The sequence below is a fragment of the Dermochelys coriacea genome, chromosome 10 (genome assembly GCF_009764565.3).
Source record: "Dermochelys coriacea isolate rDerCor1 chromosome 10, rDerCor1.pri.v4, whole genome shotgun sequence".
Taxonomy (NCBI): domain Eukaryota; kingdom Metazoa; phylum Chordata; order Testudines; family Dermochelyidae; genus Dermochelys; species Dermochelys coriacea.
The window spans coordinates 53,979,374-53,993,373 of record NC_050077.1 but is presented as its reverse complement, the minus strand read 5'-3'; the positions used below and the strand labels follow the sequence as shown (position 1 = coordinate 53,993,373).

Below are 14,000 nucleotides of genomic sequence, written 5' to 3'. Positions count from 1 at the left end.
TGAGAAACATTATATTTCTGTACTTGAGTTTCCCCTCTCAGTTGATCCTTGAATAACCAGACAAAAACTCTTGTGCAGCTCACAATATTCAATAGCTAATAAAATTGATCATGAGGTTTACACAAAGCTCTTGAAGGCTTGATTGAAATCTTCTCCAAGATACATTTTTAAAATGGAATTTGTTTCATACTTTCAGTTTCAGATTGTTATGAATCTGGGTTTCTCTAAGGTAGCTGCAGTAAATTTGGGGTATCAAACACGTACGGTATTTATTAATTTGAGGGTAGTTGACAAATAAATTAGAAAAGTCAGATTTTAGCTCCTGAAATCACAGAAGATAAGAGGAATCAAAATACCTGAGATGTCTCTAGCCTCCTGGCTCACAACTGTTAAATAGGTTTCAGAGTAGCAGCAGTGTTAGTATATATTTGCAAAAAGAAAAGGAGTACTTGTGGCGCCTTAGAGTTTAACAAATTTATTTGAGCATAAGCTTTCGTGAGCTACAGCTCACTTCATCGGATGCATTCGATGCATTGAGCTGTAGCTCACGAAAGCTTACGCTCAAATACATTTGTTAGTCTCTAAGGTGCCACAAGTACCCCTTTTCTTTTTGCTAATACAGACTAACACGGCTGGTACTCTGAAACCTGTCATTATGCAAGGCACTGAATTTAGCCGTAAGGAGTGGAAATCTATCAACTTCTTGAATGCATCTGATGAAGTGAGCTGTAGCTCACGAAAGCTTATGCTCAAATAAATTTGTTAGTCTCTAAGGTGCCACAAGTCCTCCTTTTCTAACTGTTAGATAGTCTTTAATTAAAGACTAACAGAGACCAACACAGTGTCACAAAGTGAACCTTTGCAACAATTATATAGTGTGGTGAAGGAATACAATGTTTAGGACTGAAATGTGTACATGAGAAAATCATGTAATGTCCCTAATTTCAATGGCCATCCTATACCCCAAAGGAAAATGCTTTTTCTATGATACACCAATGACATTAAAATATCCTTTTTTCACAAGTATGCCAATATGCAACTTATGGTAAAATTAATAGGCCTGTGGAAATATCTTTTCACTCCAGCCACTTCTGCTATATTTTGGAGCAAGTTTGGTGTTCTTGTGCCTGATATTCTATACAATAGAAATTCAAAGAAAACAGCAAAGGAGAAAGGATGAAATAACCTGAAATAACAAATTTTGCTCTGGTAAAGTGGTATGCAAAGTGCGTCCTATATGTACCTCTCACCAGGAGTCTTTAATGACAGGTTAATTCTGATCTGAGGCAATATCAATATGATTTTGCAGTTACTCCTCAGAGACTAGTGCCCAGCATAGCATACTAAAGGATTGTTGGACATCTATATAAACTATATCCTTGTTGTCTCCTTTTGTGCAGATGTCATGACACCTCTCAGACTGTCCCATATTTTCACACTGAAAATATGATCAGTTTATTCTAGGGTTACCAGATGTCCCGATTTTATAGGGGCAGTCCTGATTTTGGGGGCTTTTTCTTATATAGGCACCTATTACCTTTGCAAGATTTACACTTGCAATCTGGTCACCCTCGTTTACTTTGTGGGGGAGGAGAGGGAAGGGAGAGACCAGCTTGCTTCTTGCAGGACTATCACTTATTCTGGGCATCAGCTACTATTCACACAAACTGGGTGGTGGTCTTGTGAGCTAGCTCTAAGAGATCAGATCATATGTAGGTGCTTGAAAAAAGCAAGGAGACTTGTGGAAGAAAAAGACAAATGGTAAACAACCATTTCAACCCTATGAAATTTCCAGCCCTATTCAGAGATCACCATCATCTAGACTTCTGGGTGTTTCCATCTGGTACCTTTTAGATTTGTCCATTGCTGATACTAAAGAGTACATTTGAAATGTGCAGCTGGAAGTTAGTGGCACAGCTCCCATTCATGTTAAATGAGAGACACGTTGCTCGATCTCACGATACTTACTCCCAGCCCTTTAGCCAAGGCTAAGAATCCAGGCTTTCACTCTATTATTCTGTCAGACCAAGAAAATCAGCAGCTTTCAGGGAGACAAAGAGGAAAAAGTATTCCACTACTATGTCACCAGTTCAGTTCAGTTCAGTTCAGGTGAGCTTGCCATCCTGGTTCATTATCAAATAATGTATAGTTAGTGATGCCTTAACATTCAGTGATGTTTAATACTGACACATGACACATCCCCTTCCCAAGTTAAACCCAAACACTAATGCTTAAGATCCCAAATACAAACAATTGCAAGAAAGCACCGCCAGTGGAGCCTACTGCATGGTATCCATGGGTATATCTACAGTATATAGTAGTACCATTAAATGAAAAATGGCTGCTAGGCAATGTCTATAAACATTCACTACTCCATCAGAGTTTCAAACACCCATTTCAGTCCCTAAATCTGAAATTGACAAATTTACTATCTGCTTTGTGTTTATGTGTGTAACAATAAATAACCAGCATGTGCCCTGAGGGCTAGGATTTCATGGAACATTAAGTTTGTCAGCAAGGTTGCTGTCTATCATTAACTATGGTTTGAGGTGCCGGGAGATGAACACAAAGACAGAAGTTAAACTTCCAGGGAGTTGTGTTTAAAGATGGTGCTCATGGAAGGGAGTGTAAGGCTCAGATCCTGCAGCTTGTTCCATATGGGTGGAGCTCTGGAGTCATTGGCATCCCTGAGGAAACCAGGGTCCACTTGCATGTAGCCACATGGGCTTCAAGACTCCACTTGGAACTAGTTGCCCAAATGAGGCCCATGAGCCTTGAGTAGGTGCTGAGCAAGCTCTTCATACAAAGCTCTACTCAGTGCACATGAGCTGTGATCTATGTGATTGCAATCCTATGCCTTTTTCCCCCCAGCTATGCTAAATTCTCTTTGGTTTTGTGATGAGGACAAACATCCACTGAATAAAGACAGGAAGATATTACAGACTCTTCATTTGAAGACTTAAAGATTCTATTTAAACCCAGCTCACCAGGGATGAAAAAACATTGATTTGATCCACTGTATTATGGAGAGAAGTGGTGCATAAAATGCCTCATTCAGAAGAAAATGTTTGTACATTTTCTAAGTGAAAATATAGCTCAGTCAATCTGACCATGTGCATGCATAATTCCCCACACAAACAGTAAATGCTCATACAAGCTAATAGCTAGAGCTTTAATTTATATTGCCATGTTCAGGTGGCCATGACTGTATATACAATCACAATATATACATGTGCAATTTATGCATAATCATTTTTGCATGCATTTTCAATACATCCTGTGACAATGTAATCAGACTATTAACATCAGCACTATCAAACAGAGAACAGTTTAAAAAAGAGAGGCTGATTTTAGTTTCTTAATTTCAAAGTAAATATTCTCTTTGCCTTCTCTAGTACCAAAAAAGTCAGTATTGAGGTAAAATGTTATCGCTGCACTTGTAAAAAGGAATACATCGGACACTGAACAATATTAATGCAAAACATATGGCTTTGCTTTATTTTTGTTTGGTGCAAATATTTCCCTTTTTATGGCAGTGAAGACGAAATTTCTCCTTGTTATTCCTCTTGCATGGTCTTTGTTTTATATGCATCTTTTACTTTTCTTACTTACTCTCTAACAATCTGATACTGAAAATATCTGCCAGTGAATTGATGGCAAGCTTTGATATTATTGTAGTTTCCCTATAACAAGGACCAGTTATTGATAACCACAGTTCATTCAGCATGCTCTACCCTACTGACACAGTACTTTGTTGCTAAGAATGTTACCCAGTAGGCTTTCTGTTCTAGCAGACACAAACCACTTTGAAAGTAACTTTTCAGCCTGCTACAGTCTGATCCAAGAACCTGCAGTTACAATTCCCCAGTGGTTAGGCAATGCCAAACCCCTTGCTCCAGACCTTAAAATCAGTCAGCTCCAGTAGCCTACAGTGTGTTGAGTCATGTAGAGCCATTTTCTCCCCAGTTGGCTTTTTTTTAAAAAAGCGATTTCGGTAATGCATGAGCTGAGTGCTGAAGTTAAATGTGCAAAGACAGCTCAAGCTCCACCAGGAAGCACTGATATTTATAGCCAGACCTTAGTAAGCACAAATGAATTATTTGTCTTGACATTGAAGCCACCTCCTTATTGTCTTTTAATGTCTGAGGATATTCAGATTAAGAGCTCCTGTTATCTTAATAGAAGCCTCGTAAACAAACACTTAAATTTCTCGCTGTCTGCTAATTGGAAAGAGCCTTATTTTCCTCCTTAGAGTGTGGCACTTCAGACCTTTTCCTATCTGAATACACGACATGGCAGTTTAAGTTTACATCATAAAATGCTCCAATATAGTTAACTTGCCAATTTCAAGATGACTGTCATGAAAACATAAAATGTTTGCCAATTAATAAGATTGTGTTTTTATAGAAATACAGTGTGTTGTACATGTTTGTTTCCATGAAACACATGGCTGGAATTAAACAGCTTCTCTGTATAACAAGCACACTCGCCAGCAAAATACTTAGTGGGAGTGGAGAAATTCTGCCTTTTACATTTGTGGTGAATCTCCTGAGGGTGTAATAGAACTATCTTTACTTTAAAGAAAATTGGGATAAGGATACTTTTGGAAAGTATTTTGATTTAAAAGCATTTTAGGACAGAAGGGTTGTATGTTATAATGGAAAATATTTAGAGAGAATGCACTATGGAGTGGTGCAATATAAAAGTTGTATCAACACACATTGGGAAGACTGCATTATATTATACACAAATGGCGAACCAGTCCCTACTGCATGAGGTTTTGTTTTTTCTCCTATTCATGATAATTCCTTTAATAAACAGTTTTTTAAAAAAAGTTAATCAGTAACTAAACCAGAGTATGCTAACATGTTAAGGGGTAATTTGTGCTGCCAGGTGAGAAGGTAAGAATAGTAGCTTGCTACTGAGCATGATCCTGCTCTCAGTGAAGTTCTGACAATGACTCCACTGGGCTCATGACTGGGCCTATAGTCTTCCTCTTATCTATATGTCAATCAACATGTCTTTGTCCAACACTTACAAGTATCTTCTTTCTCTAGTGGTAAAATTCTTGTAAGGGAGAACAAAAGTGGATTTCTTGGCACAACCATGAAAATGGGATAGCGGAAAAGTTATATAATAAGTGATAGTGGAATATAAAAAAAACCCAGAGTATTAAGATTATGAAAAATATCTGATATAAATCTACTGTAGCTATTGTTATAGGAAGATTCTTACAGCAGTGCTCTTAGGGTGCTATTCTGCAAGATCCTGAGGGCTTTGGCCCTGATCCAACAAAGCACTTAAGCACATGCTTAACTTTAAGCATGCGAATTAAGTATGGTCTATGTTGTACTTGAGGTTAAGCATGAGCTTAAGTGCTTTGCTGGATCAGGGCCAGAGCACTCAGCACCTTGTAGGATGGAGCCTCTGCTACCTCTCCATTTTTGTTTGGACTTCTTGCTGCATTTAATGATCCCCAGCTGAACCTATTGCTTCTCTCCCTACTTACTGCATGATCAGTGCAAATACAAAGGATCTGCACAAAATATCTAGGCAGATAAAAGGTAAATAAGCTGCAATTCTTCCTTTTTTGGAAGATTTTTTCCCTTTGTCTTTATCACCCTATAGCTCTAAGTTAGTGCAACAAAAGTTGCCTAGAAAAAAAAATTATGAAGACTGATATGAACAAAAGATATGGCAAGTATATTTCTTGATAAAAATCAACCAAAGAGGTTGCCCACTTAATTGCCTTGAGTCAGAAGTTAAAAGTACAAAAGACTAGGTTGTGCTAAAACTATTAAATAGTCAATTAAAAATGTCTGCTGGATTTATCACACAGCTAGATTTTAGCTTTGGATGCACACTGCAAATAGCAGATTCCCTATTCAGGCAAATCTTGCTATGCAGAAAATTTAGTGGAAGCACAAAGCAGAAGCTGCTTAACACTAAGCAGAATACTTCTTACTCCTATTATTATTAACTCTAAAACATTACTTCTACTGGAGGCCTAATCCAAAGTCCATTTAAGTCAAGATGAATCTATCCACAGATTTCAATAGTCTTTGGATCAGGCCCTAAGTGAAGAAGGAATTGAAGAATCATGCAAACTATATATAGTTTCTCTATTACTATTTTGCAAATAAGTAAATTAAACAGGTGGCCTCTTCTCCATAAAGAAAAATGTCTGGATCAACCTATTTCATCCCTGACACAAATTTCACATTAGGCAACCTGGAACCCAGAAAATTTACTAGACAAGTGGATACCATAATGGCCCTTAATTCAAGGTCAGCAACATAGATTATTTTTCCTGTTCAGTCTGAGGGTATGTCTACACTGCAAAAAGAGGGGTCTTCCTAACTCAGGTTACCTAACTCGGGTTAAAATAACAGTGAAGTCTTTTAACTCAGGTTAGCAGCTTTAGTTCAACTCCAGGCTCCACTATAGGCTTTAACATAAGCTGCTAACCAGAGTTAATAGCAGAGTTGTTGCTATTTTCAACCATGTTAGCTAACTCAGGTTAAGAACAAATCTTTTATTTGAAGATGTACCCTGAGAAATCTTTCTCTTCTGTTACATATGCAGGTATGTTGCAAGCTACTCTCTGGTTATTCTGTTTTCTGTTGTTCATCAAATTGAAAAAAATGAATCTAGAGTTATGCATTTGGCGCACAAAGGGAAACACTGCACCAGTGACATCAATGGGACTTGATTATGGTCTTCAACAGGCACTGGATCAGATTCTTTTCTCTAGTGTTTAATAATATACAGACGGGAGAAGCAGTGGGTAACTGAGAGAACAGGCAAGTAGTCCAATAGCCTTTCTCTTTTCATCACAATGGGACAGTGGAGGTGCTGTGCCTGTTATATATGCCCAAGGATAAGAAACCATGTTAATTTCCTTGAGAGGCATTTAGAAGCATGTGTTTTCCTAGACAGCTGCTTAGTGGCAGTAATGCATAGCAAACTTACATAATGGACATTAATGTGACACTCACACTGAAATCATGGGTACAATAATGGAAATGTTTTTTCTAGGAAAAATTAAGAAGCAGATTCATTTTGGTTGCTGAGACTGTTGCATTAAAAAGCAACCATATTACTTCACCATCCACCTGGATTAAAGTGGTGGATAAATCAAGTTACAGATAGTGGTATAGATGCTGATATAAACTGGCAGAGCTTCACTGAAATTAAAGGATCTGGCCCAGTGAATTTTAAAAAATTAAGAGCCATATTCAATTTAGGCACCAATGTCCCAAATGACATTCCGTTCATCAGAGCTTGTTATATTTGATATGGCCTACCACTGATTCTGCTGTTTGCTATTCTATTTTAAACACTTCCATAGCACCTCCCATCTGATAATCTCAAATCACTTTAAATATTTAAGCCTTGTAACACTTGTGTGATAGATAATTATCCCCATTTACACTTGGGGAAACTGAGGGAGAGAGGTTAAGTGGCTTGCCCAACGTCGTTTTGCAAGTTTCTGCCTTACTGGAAATAGAATCCAGATTTTCTGGCCAACAATCATAGAAATCAGAGATGGGAAATGACCAGTTACTGATAGTTTTATTTGTGGATACATGGACTGGATGAGCTGTTCTTTAATGATTGCCCTGGATTTCCTATTATGCTAATAGAGGCAAAATTATGTTACTCTTTTGTTCAGGGCCAAATTACATTTCTTGTACAAACCTCCATCTAAACAGATACAAATCTTAACAATGCTTATTGAAGAGAATTAAGGGAGTGAGTCCTTAACAAAAGAAAAGGAGTACTTGTGGCACCTTAGAGACTAACAAATTTATTTGAGCATAAGCTTTTCTTTTTGTGGATACAGACTAACTGGGCTGCTACTCTGAAACTTAACAAAAGAGTAAAGCCAGACTGTAGCCCCTGAAACAGGAATATAATTCACAATGCTTTAACAAACTCACGAAGGGTGAGCCTCCAAAGTTTTAGAAGATTCTTTATGAGTCAACAAGCACTCAAATATCTGACCATATCATGCCTGTAGAATATGGTTGCAAATCTCATGAGTACTAGGAACCTTACAAGAATTTGCTGTTTTGCTTCTGGTCCTGACTGCAACAAGAGTGCAGAGACACAAAACTGAAAAATAATTAAAAACAAAAACCAAGCTAACTGAAAAGTGTGCGTTGGGGATCAGGGGGAGGATTAAACTGCAAAAGCAGAGTATTATTTTGAGCTGGTTAGCCCATATCTAATAAAAAAGGGGTAGTTCAGATTTAGTTTGGCTATATGGTGTGACAGAGTCAGACCAGATGGCTACAGAAGAGTAATAGAAGGCAGATATATTAGCCCCAGGTTAAGTAGGTCCCTTTTCCCTGGGTAAGGTAACAGGGAAGGTTCCAGAACAATCAGGATCCTTCTGGAGACAATTAAAATGACAGGCTGATTAGAACACCTGCAGCCAATCAAGAAGCTGCTAGAATCAATTAAGGCAGGCTAATTGGGGCACCTGGGTTTAAAAAGAGCTCACTTCAATTTATGGTGCGTGTGTAAGGAGCTGGGAGCAAGAGGCACTAAGAGCTGAGAAGAGAATGCATACTGTTGGAATACTGAGGAGTACAAGCATTATCAGACACTAGGAGGAACAAAAGGTGAGGATAAAGAAGGTGTTGGGAGTAGGCCATGAGGAAGTAGCCCAGGGAGTTGTTGCTGTCGCACAGCTGTTCCAGGAGGCGCTCTAAACAACTGTATTCCACAGGGCCCTGGGCTGGAACCCAGAGTAGAGAGAGGGCCCGGGTTCCCCCCAAACCTCCCAACTCCTGGTCAGACACAGGAGGAGTTGACCTGGACTGTGGGTTCATGAAAATGGCCAAACTGAGGCCTGCTGTGAAGCTCTAAGGTGAGCAAATCCGCCGCCAATAAGTGCAAGACCCACCAAGGTAGAGGAGGAACTTTGCCACAGTGGTTACATGCATTGTGGCTTCTGTAGGCCAAACTCTTTGCACACTCCAGGGGCTCCTTGAATCCCTCCATTTGAAAAAGAAAAGCAGCTGATTTGTAAAACGGAAGCTGAACTCCCACTTTAAACTACCTTGTACAATCTGCAATCCTGTCAAGGGACAACAGCAGATTAACATGGGATGAGGAGAATATTTGATGACAGATGATGTTGTCAAGTGTAAGCTGCTAAATTTGTTTCCCTAAATATTCTTTTAGTTAATATACTATGTTTCTCATCAAGGCATTCAAGCCCACCCTTGTCCTTTAAGGGCAATTAGGATTATATCTTCCCATGTGTCCATTTTCATTCAATTCAAATGGAAGCAAAGCTGGAGTAAGTATGGTAGGCTACATAAATTTCCCATCTGCAAGCAGATAATGGAGGGAGGGGAAAGGAAAAGGGGGCCAGAGGAAGAGATATGTTAAGAGTTGGAACAGGAAGCTTCTCTTATCTGTGAGAGTTGTTTCAACAGTCAGCTAATATCACACCTTCATATCTGTAAAGTAGCAATAACAAAGATAAGGAATCAGCTTCTTCAGATAAACACTTGGGGGGAAGGTTGGTCACTTACTATATCTAGAAGGAAATCTCTGAATGGCTTCAGTCCACATTCTGGTTTTCTGAAACCTGAGAACCCCAGAGTGTTCCCCTGCCTCCATTGAGCACGGTGCATGCAGAGATTAAAAGAGGTTTGATTTGAATTTCTAGAAAACTGCTAGATTAGCACCATTGTTGTATGCAGCCTTTTGAAGTCAGTGGTAAACCTTTCAGAGAGGGGAGGAAGTGTGCTTCGAGGGTGTGTCCATTCTGTTGTTCAGCTGGATAAGTCGTTACAAGTATCTGAAATAACTTACTGCAGCTGACTGTAGATATTCACTTCACAACATGAAACTAGCATTCTAGATGCCTGACCAGAGACCAAAAAAGTCTCAATACATATTATTTATACCAGCTGCAACAATTAGTTATTTTTGTGTGTGGCTCAGTGTAGTTAATGGAAGTATGTGCAAAACTTCCAGTCTCCCCCATCTGAAAAAATACATAAGTTAATATATGATCTACATCAGCAGTTCCCAAACTTGTTCTGCCACTTGTGCAAGGAAAGCCCCTGGCGGGCCAGGCCCATTTGTTTACCTGCCGCATCCGAAGGTTCGGCCGATCGTGGCTCCCAGTGGCCGCGGCTCGCTGCTCCAGCCAATGGGAGCTGCTGGAAGTGGAAGCAGTGGAACAAGTTTGGGAATCACTGATCTATACATTGCACATCTTTATTCCATTGCTTATGCATTCTGGAGTTACTCCTTCGGGGTAACAGGTGGCAGTCTGTATCCCTATGTCCACCCTTTTTCAAGACCATAACAACTTTTGTACAAACTTTGCCTTGCAAAGTATCATCTGAAAACTCAATATTTACTGATTTGTATTGTTCTGGTAAAATATGTATCGCAACATTGTATGTAAAGTTATAAGATTCTACTGTATGATGTTACTAAGACATATTTCAAATCTAGCCACAAACCAGTTCCTCAGAGACAAAAGGCCTCAGCCAGGTGTCACCCAAATCAAATGGACTATCACCTGTTTAAGCAGCCATTCTTTGTCAGGAAAAAGAGTGTGAGCAAGAAATTTACACCTGGGCAAAGAAAGAGTTTGAGATTCCCATCCCCACATAATTTCTGACTCCAAAATCCCAGCTGGAGATGATTCTCAAAGAAAAGGAAAAGGTATAAGAATGGAGAACAGATGCCCCAGGATATCTCTTCTTTCATCTGTACTCATGGCATCAACAACACTTGGAGGACAAAGGAAGCATCATTGGACTGGAGAGGGATCCTAGCAGAAAGGAATTCAGCATGTAAGAGGGTTAAAAAATGAGGTGGGAAAGACTTTTGCTGTGAATTCACCTAGCTTGTTAAATTAGATACTAATTGCACTTTACCTTTTATTTCTTTGAAACCCATTCTGACTTTTATACCTCATTACTTGTAACCACTTAAAATTTATCTTTCTGTAGTTAATAAACTTGTTTTATTGTTTTATTGAGACCAGTGCATTTGGACTGAAATGTGTGGGAAACTCCATCTGAGATAACAAGAATTGTGCATATCATTTTCTAATAATAAATGACGGACACTATACAAGCATGTGTTGTCCAGGAGAGGGCTGGGCAGTACCAGATGCACATTTCTGGGAAAAAGCCTGGGACAAGGAATTTGCTGGTGTTGCTCTGCCATGTAATTCAAGAGTCATGGGCCACAGCTGAGAGTAACTTACATGCAGGAGACTGTGTGTTGAGCAGACCGTGTATAAGCAGACCAGGAGTGGTTGATCTCACAGCAAAGCAGTGTAAAAGGTACCCCAGGCTGGAGAATTGAGGGGACACAGACTGTGCCCTTGGTAATGTCACAGGACCCAATCTTACTCCTCTTGAAAGTCAAGAGTTGTACCATTGACTTCAATGGGAATCAGATGCTCATGACAAGCAGTGTTCCAAAATTCCAGATACAATCCCTTTACCCCCACAAACCTGGTTTTGGTGGGAAGGGGAGCATATTGCTCTTAAAGGTTGCACCAAATTCCAGAACCAGACACCAATGCACTTCATGAAGATGAGCCAAGGTGACCATCTGGGTTTCAGGCCAAATCGGACCTATGGTTTAGGTTCAGGAAAATAAAAAAATCTTGTGAGCTGCTTTTGTGAGGTTTTTTACCTATAATAGGAAGAAATTAGTTGTTGAAGAGTCTTCTAACATTTGTGACCAGAAAATACAACTCCCTCCTGTTCTGGATTCAACCTGGAACAAAAGCTTCAAGGTTTGTTGTTGTACTATGGATTTGAATGTAATGGAATTCAATAATGTTTGTATCAGAAAATCAAATTTTGTAAAATACCCATGTTAATTAAACACAGTATATAATACAATGAAATTTCTTATAGACTTGTACGAACAGCGAGATAATTCATGTAGTCTTCAGACATTGTCTTACATCTCACCGAGGTTGAAAATCAAGGCGATTTTGTTTATTTGCAATACTAGAGCAGCTAATGATTAGTGCAGGAATGGATGTTTTAATACTTAAAAAATGAAGAGAAAATAGCTAGAAAATAAAGCTATAACAAATCATACCACACAGGGAGATCAGTTGATATTCAGAAGGAATCTTATTTCACTATTGTGACTCTATTCTAGAAGTCAGATGAACATGTTATTGATCACCAGCAAAACAACTATATTTTAATTGTGTTTTGCAATTGACCCAAATGGATTTATTATAACACTGCAGAAAAATTAGATTTTGTTTTGTGTGTTTAACACTTAGTTGTCATAACATGAGAACAGCAGTATTTATTCTCCTTCTGCTTTAATGTTAAAGCACTGCTATTAAAATGTCACAGGAAATTAAAGCAATCATCTATACTAAAGTAGCACTGATAGCCATATTTTCTAACAGCAATCAGTATACCTGTGCCCAGAATTTTGCATGCAGTTATCACATATGAGCATGCAGTTTGGGTAAGGAGGTGCCCATCTTCCCAAGTTACATGTTAAATCATGGATGCAAATATAGAAGCCTGTTAGAGGCCCTGTTACAAACTTAGGCCAAAGCATCTGTCACTAACTTTTGATCTATTATTCCTGTCATTTGCCATTCAGAGGCATTCACTGCACCCTTACTGACTGCAGTCTGTACCAAGGCAACACTTTTAAGGGGCTTGCCAAGTTGCCTCAACCAAGAACTCCAAGATATGCACCATTTTCTCCCCAAATGCCTCTCACAAGAGATGAGAAGAATGTACCACAGAGACCTTTTACCTCAAAACCAAAACACTAAAATGGTCTCAAAACAAGAAAGAAAATCAGATTAACACACAAAAAGTCTGTAAAACACATGGCCTAGACACAGCAAGAGCTCTGTAGGCACATCTTGAATCAGTTGTATGGAAGTAACAGCCTTAGGTTTCCAGAGACCATTTTCCTCCTGACTCTTTCAGATGTTCAGCCTATCAAAGACTTGATCCTTTCATAGTTTCCATATCTGACTCTCATTCCTGTTCTTACTTTGCTGGATTGTTTGTGCTGGGTTTATCATTATATACTCCTTTTTATCACTACCCCTCCATGGTGTTTCTGGGGGTCTGTTCCCAGATTCCATCAGGATTGTATAGAGTTTGGTGGCTAAACTATTTCAGTCCCTGTTTTCCTGTTCGTCCTTTGCATTTTCCTACCCAAATACACCCTTCCTAGTCTCCAAGGTTGCCTTCCTTTTGTGCTGGCATTAATACCCTTGCTTTTGACATGTTAATTGTCTTAGTGGGTGATGTAATCATGACCTGTAAAAATTGCTTTTAAAAACAAGGATTTCATATGATTATGTCATTTGTTCTCAATATTAATTCTAGTCTATATTTGATACGAATCATAAGACAGTTTAACTGATCTGTCACAGTGATGCCCTCTAGGTTAGCTTCATAGAGAACGTGTCCCCTGATGAGAACAAAGTTTTAAGTGATTTCAGGTTAATATTTCCAGAGAATGGCTGCAATAGCTTCCAATAGGAGGGTTAGACATCAACATACATTGAAAAAACAACCTGTCAGATTCAATAGCTGTCTCAGAGTGGGGAGGGAGCAAGCATGACGAGTCATCCCTGAGCTGCCCTGAACATGATGAGTCATCCCTGAACCAGAAAGTGTGTTGAATTTTCAGAGGTAACTGCCTGCAGGTCTTGTGATAGGCCCCTCTCTATTCAATCAGGGTTCAGCCAATGCATGGTGAGGACCCACCCAGGTAAACCCAAGGCAGGTATGTAGACTCCTAAGAGGAGCAGTCGCTCCAGTTGTTCAACATCACTGTCTGGCTGGGAGCACTCCCATTGTTTAGTAGTTGTGACAGATTGCTCATGTTCCAGCTGGTCTTTGCTCCTGCTCTTGCTCCAGCCCGTGCCTGTTTCCATGCTAGCCAGCCCCAGCTCCAGCTTGGAAACGCTCCTGCCTCAGCCAACCTCCCAGCAATTCTGACAG

The 14,000-nt window shown here is 39.4% G+C and overlaps 1 protein-coding gene and 1 long non-coding RNA gene across 4 annotated transcripts in view; one reads left to right on the top strand and one right to left on the bottom strand.

The window, feature by feature from the left end:
- The window catches only part of LOC122455964, a 42,384-nt gene extending 36,097 nt beyond the window's left edge, over positions 1–6,287 (top strand). The window contains exon 3 of the long non-coding RNA XR_006274508.1: positions 6,177–6,287. This is a non-coding gene — a long non-coding RNA (uncharacterized LOC122455964). The remainder of the gene's footprint in view (positions 1–6,176) is intronic.
- The window catches only part of RORA (RAR related orphan receptor A), a 553,808-nt gene that overhangs the window by 136,281 nt on the left and 403,527 nt on the right, over positions 1–14,000 (bottom strand). The window lies entirely within an intron of this gene.